Below are 5770 nucleotides of genomic sequence, written 5' to 3'. Positions count from 1 at the left end.
CAGTCGCTGATTTTGACATGGACTACCAATGCATCATTATGAGGGAGGCAGACTTTGCTTAAGTCGGCCTCCGTGAAAGTGATATCGCCTGCGCTGCGACCTGAACCACGTGGGGCGGGAGCTGCCTGTGAAGTGAAATGATAGACTTCACGAAGAAGCCGACCGCGGCGTCTTTTCTCTCCGGATGAGGTTACTAATCGTCCCGGGAAAGTAATCACGTGAATAGTTCGATCATTGTCACGATCGGATGAGTGCTACCTTCGCTCGTGGCGCGAACGATCTTGTGGACGTCCTCTGCTGCGAGGACGAGCTTGAAACTCTTGGGAGTGACGGCGAGGTGGAGATCGACTACGTACTCGGCGAGGCATCAGTTTGTGACGCAAGTCGCCGTCAGGAATGCTAGTGTACTGTTTTATATGGCCGGCTTCCACTAGATCCTGGAGATAATGTTTAAGCCCCCAGCATGCATCAGTTTCATGGCATTTTGCGTTGTAAAATGCGTAAAATGGCTTGTCAGGTCGATCTACTGGTTGCCTCACAGCGGGCCGGAAGAATGGGGCTCGCTTAATCTTACCCAGAATGTAACTGGGGGAGCGCGTCAGGATAGCGAACTCTCTGCTGTTGTCTGATCGGGTACTGGGTTTTGGTGCAAGCGACCTAGAGTGCTTCTTGGCCCGTGGAGTACGATCTGAAACTGCTGCTACCTCCTGGTTCTCGTCTAAGCCGTGGAGTTTCAAAGTTTCCTGCAACTTGATGTACTTGTCCACGCGAGCGTAGAGCTCGGACAGTGTCTCTGGGCGTTCCTTCATCAACGACCTGGAGAGGTCGGTGTTACGCACTCGGCAAGCATTGGAAAAGGCCGATTAATGGCGAAAGATTCTTTCAAGCCGCTTTCCATGCACAACAGTTCGGCCTTGAACCGTCCTAGGAACTCACGAATAGTTTCGTCTTCCTTGAATGATAATTGAAACAAAGAATCAAGATCTGCCTTCTTCCGCCTGTTGTGGGCGATCTTGGCCGCGAACAAATCGATAAAGTCGCTCGAAGGTTTTATAGAATCGATTCGATTGAAAAAAGAACCAATCAAAGAGCCCATCCTTGAGATCGGCCGGGAAATAATCTGCGATGGAGATGATCAAACTTCGGGAAATAGTAAAGTGCCAAACTCGAATGTAGCAAGCCACATGCTGCCCGAGGCACGCGTCTTTGCCATCGTACATACGGGAAAGCGTGGGTGGATAAAGTCTTGTGGAGAGGGTTTATTGAGGACCTCTCTACTGAATGAACGGAGACGACGCGCTGATATGTCTTAAGCATCTTGTGCACAATCTGTGTCGAATCCTTCTTTACGGCGTTCTGACCAATCCTTTGTGATAACTCATTAATCTGTTGATTAACGTCGTTGATGCCGTTCTCTGCTCCGTTACCGACTTGTTGCTGTTGGTAACTATCCACCGAAGGCCAAAAGTAGCATTTTCCTCCCTGAGCAAGGAAATGCTCTCATTTGTTATTCCCAACTGGTGGGCAAGGTCTTTGGACTTGAGCTTCGAGGTGACCATGCCGTGGGCTTGAGAGTTGGGGATGGATGCACCGATTTAAGGTGGTTCTCAAATCGAAAGAAACGGCGGCCAATGTAAAGGCGTGTTTTGGGTTTCTTGTTGGGACCGAAGTTAAACCACGAGCGAAACCGCCACGATCCTCTTGTTGGTTTTCTTTTTTCTTTTCTTTTTGGGGAGAGAGGAATCGGGCCCGGCGTAGTTCAATCAAGTGGTATTTATAGGTTTAGGGAAATGTCAATCTAGAAGGCACGTGTGTCTATGGTACACGTGTAAGGTGGAGATCGCGAATGAGTGTTGAGCTGGTTATATTATAAGTCGTGTGCTGATTGGGTGTTGGCGAGGTTACCCCTATTTCCCGGTGGTGGGAAATACAATCAAGATTTTGGTAATGATTACCCTTGGTGGTGATCATTACCCGAGGCATTCTGCCTTTAGCCATGTGCTCGTACCGAGATATCTTCGTTCGTACCACCTACCAGAAAGGAGCTATTCGTAGATCGTTCTTGGAGGTCGATGCATTGAAGTCGCGTATGCAATGTTTCTTAGAGAGCTGCTTCATAGATCGGTCCTGGAGGTCGTTGTATTGAGATCCCCTACGTAAGGAACATTGCTCCCCTACAATATTAGTTCACCCAATTTAAAAAGGCTGAGATGTGGTCCATGAGGAGACCAAATTTTTAGCTTTGAAATATCTATATATCTGTAAAAATATCACATGCAAGTCCTTAAAATAGAGTCGAGGCATGCGAGCTGAAAATTTAGTCCCACTGGATGAGTGTGAATCATATATAATCATTTTTAGACGCGTAAGTTAATTTGTATCTCTTCCATAGTTACATCACGCTCTCCAATACAAAGCTATAGCCTTTCATATATAGGATAGGGAGGGTTGTAAACATTTCTACATTGGCGCAACCTGAGAGGCAACAGGAATTTCTTTTATGGTATATATTAAGAGGCCATATGACTATCTACTCTCATCTACACCATACAAGACTAGATTATAAATGTTTTGGTACCGACCTAATTTACTAAATATGTCACAAGACATAGATTATCTCATCTACATTTCAAGAATGTTTCTCAACATTTTGTGGCGACTCGTAATCTTCTAATACTAATTCGCAAAATTGTGTCTACCAAACTAATAACAACATACTATTTTGATGTTTATATATTGTTAACTCAAGAAATTGGTTCGGGCCAAAATCACTGTAGAAGACAAGGTTGTTTAGAAGTCACTCACAAAACCAAATTTCTGGTTTAATAATTCACAGACCCTGTGTTTTAATTAAAATAATTCTCAAGAACAAAATAAGTTGTCCCGACCTTTTATCTTTATCTTAAATACCATTTTTATATTTCTGTGTTTTATATACAAGAAATCACACATTCTTCAATGTTTTATAATATCCCAAATAGGTATGAACAATGATTGTTCATAGCTCATGTTGAAGTATGAACAGTGATTGTTCATACTCTAAATATATATAAACAATAATTATCATATTTTAATAGGTGTTCTTACTAACCATACATTATATTGAGATATGAACAATTCCTCCTCCGAGATATATATATATATATATATATATATATATATATATATATATATATATATATATATATATATTATTCATTCTATGTTATGTATAGAAAATCAGACTAAGCAAACTTTCTAATAACATAAGACAATCACTTCACTAAAATGAAATCCGAACTAAAAACGAAACTTTGCATAGATTTTGGGACCCAGAGAGCAAAGCATGGCAAGAAAGGTCCTAATTATAAAATCCTTCTGTGTGAACCAACTGGCCACAATACACGGTCCCGGTCGCCATCGGTCCAGAATTCGATGCCCAAGTGGGCCCATTATGACGGTCCACGTGTAATCTCCTCATTCCCTCTCTGTCTACTACGTGATTTCCGCGTTATCAACCACGCGCTTAATTTGACGGTGCAGATTCTCTATCACAGTTTTGGAGCACATGCAAGTTTTACGCGGTTGTGGTATATTCTTGTGGGTTGCTTTTAATACACGCTGTGTAATATTAATTTTGGGTGCAGTGAGCAGTTTTTTCTCTTTTTCTTTTATGAATTTTATAGAATAGATAACTATTTGAATGAGAGTGAAATTAATATTATTCTATTTTTGTTGCTTGATGGATACGTTTGGGAGCTACAAAATAGACAAAACATTTAAAAGTAGCATAATTTGGCTTGTAGGCTTTGAGACTTGGGAAATGTTATCTCCAAGTAAACTAATAGTCCCATGCTTTCGGTTTCATATATGCGAATTGTTTCATTCTCTATCACCATTTTTTTGGACAATTACCAATTCAATTATCAGATATCATATCAGATTCAGATTCAGGTTCAGGTTTTCTTCTTAAAAAGATGTCAAAGTAAAGTTCAAGCGAGTTTTGACTGTTGTACTGGCCAGGCTACTAGCCAAGTTTTTCTTCAACCAAAATTTGCTGAAGTACATCAGATACGAAATGAATATGAATTTAATTAGTACTGTAGTACTGGTTGTCTTTTTCTTAAATCTTAGCCCAGGACCCAGGTGACCAAGTGGGATCCATCTCCATTATATTGCTTCTTAAAACCTAAGAAGTTCTGGACTTCTGGTTTGGTGTTCTAACATTGCTACGAAAAGTTATTTCGTGTCATTTGTCTGAATGATTCTTGGTGTGAAATGGCTCAAAAACAGCAATGATCATCGACCACTTAAAATGCTAGCTAGACCCTAAAGAATATTTAAAATTTTACGTTTTAAAATTAAAACATTCTAGATAAATCAACAACTATTAATCTGATGATTACCTAATTTATTAGTAATTTATCCAGCAATTACATTAGAATTCCCGCTTCATCAGCTAGTGTCATGATCTCATCAAGCCTGTTTCTAATCAAAGCTGAGGTGACATGAGAAGTCAAAGTCAACTAGTGCTGTGGCAAGGAGTTAAAAGGGTAGAAGTCAACAGGAAGAACAAAGATCAAAATATATGAAAATATAGTGAGGACAAAATCAGATTAGTTTATTGTGTAAAAACATAGTGCTAAATATAAAACTAATGTTTCTGGTCTGTAAGATCTCTTCTGATTGATTGACCCAGCACAACGGTCCAAAATTGATGTTTGTATAATCTTTAATTCACGCGTTATTAGGGATACTCAAAACAGGAGAAAATGCAGCTTTCTTCTTTCTCGAGTTTAGGTCTTCTTTAAACTTCAATTAATAAATAAATCAGTATCCAGAATGTCAAAGAGAAACAAGAGAGCAAGAGAGTTGGTTTATATAGTCCATCCAAGAACATGCACTCATGCATGAGAGGTTTGGAGTTTGGACCACGTCAACATTTATGCATGAGTTAGATACTTAGATGCCCGATGATCGAGAATGTAGTTTCTTTAGTTTGGACCACGTCAACATAATAGATGCCTTTAAATGTACTTTCTTTTCATGCAAGCAACTGTATTTGGTCACTAGAGAGTTTCATGGTTCTTCGCACTTGCTGTTGTTGTATGGCATTATCTACCATAAAAATTATCAATGCCATTCCCTCTTTCATAAAAAACCTTGACACATATTGCTTTCGCAGCAGTACTGCGGTACCATCTCATACTACACAAGAATTTTTCTTAGGTCAAGCAGTATTACCCTCCTACTAGATGAGCCAATTAGGATTTCCCCCCTACTAGATGGGAAATTATGGCCCCATCTCCCCCCCTTCTCCGGTCAACTTGGTTTGACTATTAACTTTTAAGTCAAATGGCTGAAAATAACACAATTGTCCCCACCTAATTAAAATTGAATATTTGTTTTTTAAAAATAATGAAGGCATTTGTATAATTTTCAGTTGCTTGACTTGAAATTTAACGATCAATCCAAATTGACCGTGTGTTTAGGAGGGAGATCCTAATTGGCCATCTAGTAAGAGGGCAATCCTAATTGGCTCATCTAGTGGGGGATAATACTAGTTAACCCTTTTAATTTAAATGAGTGCTTTTGCCATTTACTTCGGGTCCAGAATCCAGATTATCTTTAGTTGAACCATAACCAATCAAGTTGTGATTAATGGGTGAATTACACAACTAAGTACCGTATTCAACCTTGAATCACGCCAAAAGAACCATCATTTGTAGTATGGTTCCCGTTCAAAATTTCTCTTCGTCCCTTATAGATCAATGACTAGAGATAGTTTCCA

The sequence above is a fragment of the Coptis chinensis genome, chromosome 2 (assembly GCF_015680905.1).
Source record: "Coptis chinensis isolate HL-2020 chromosome 2, ASM1568090v1, whole genome shotgun sequence".
Lineage (NCBI taxonomy): Eukaryota > Viridiplantae > Streptophyta > Magnoliopsida > Ranunculales > Ranunculaceae > Coptis > Coptis chinensis.
Note: the sequence above shows the minus strand (reverse complement) of the source record.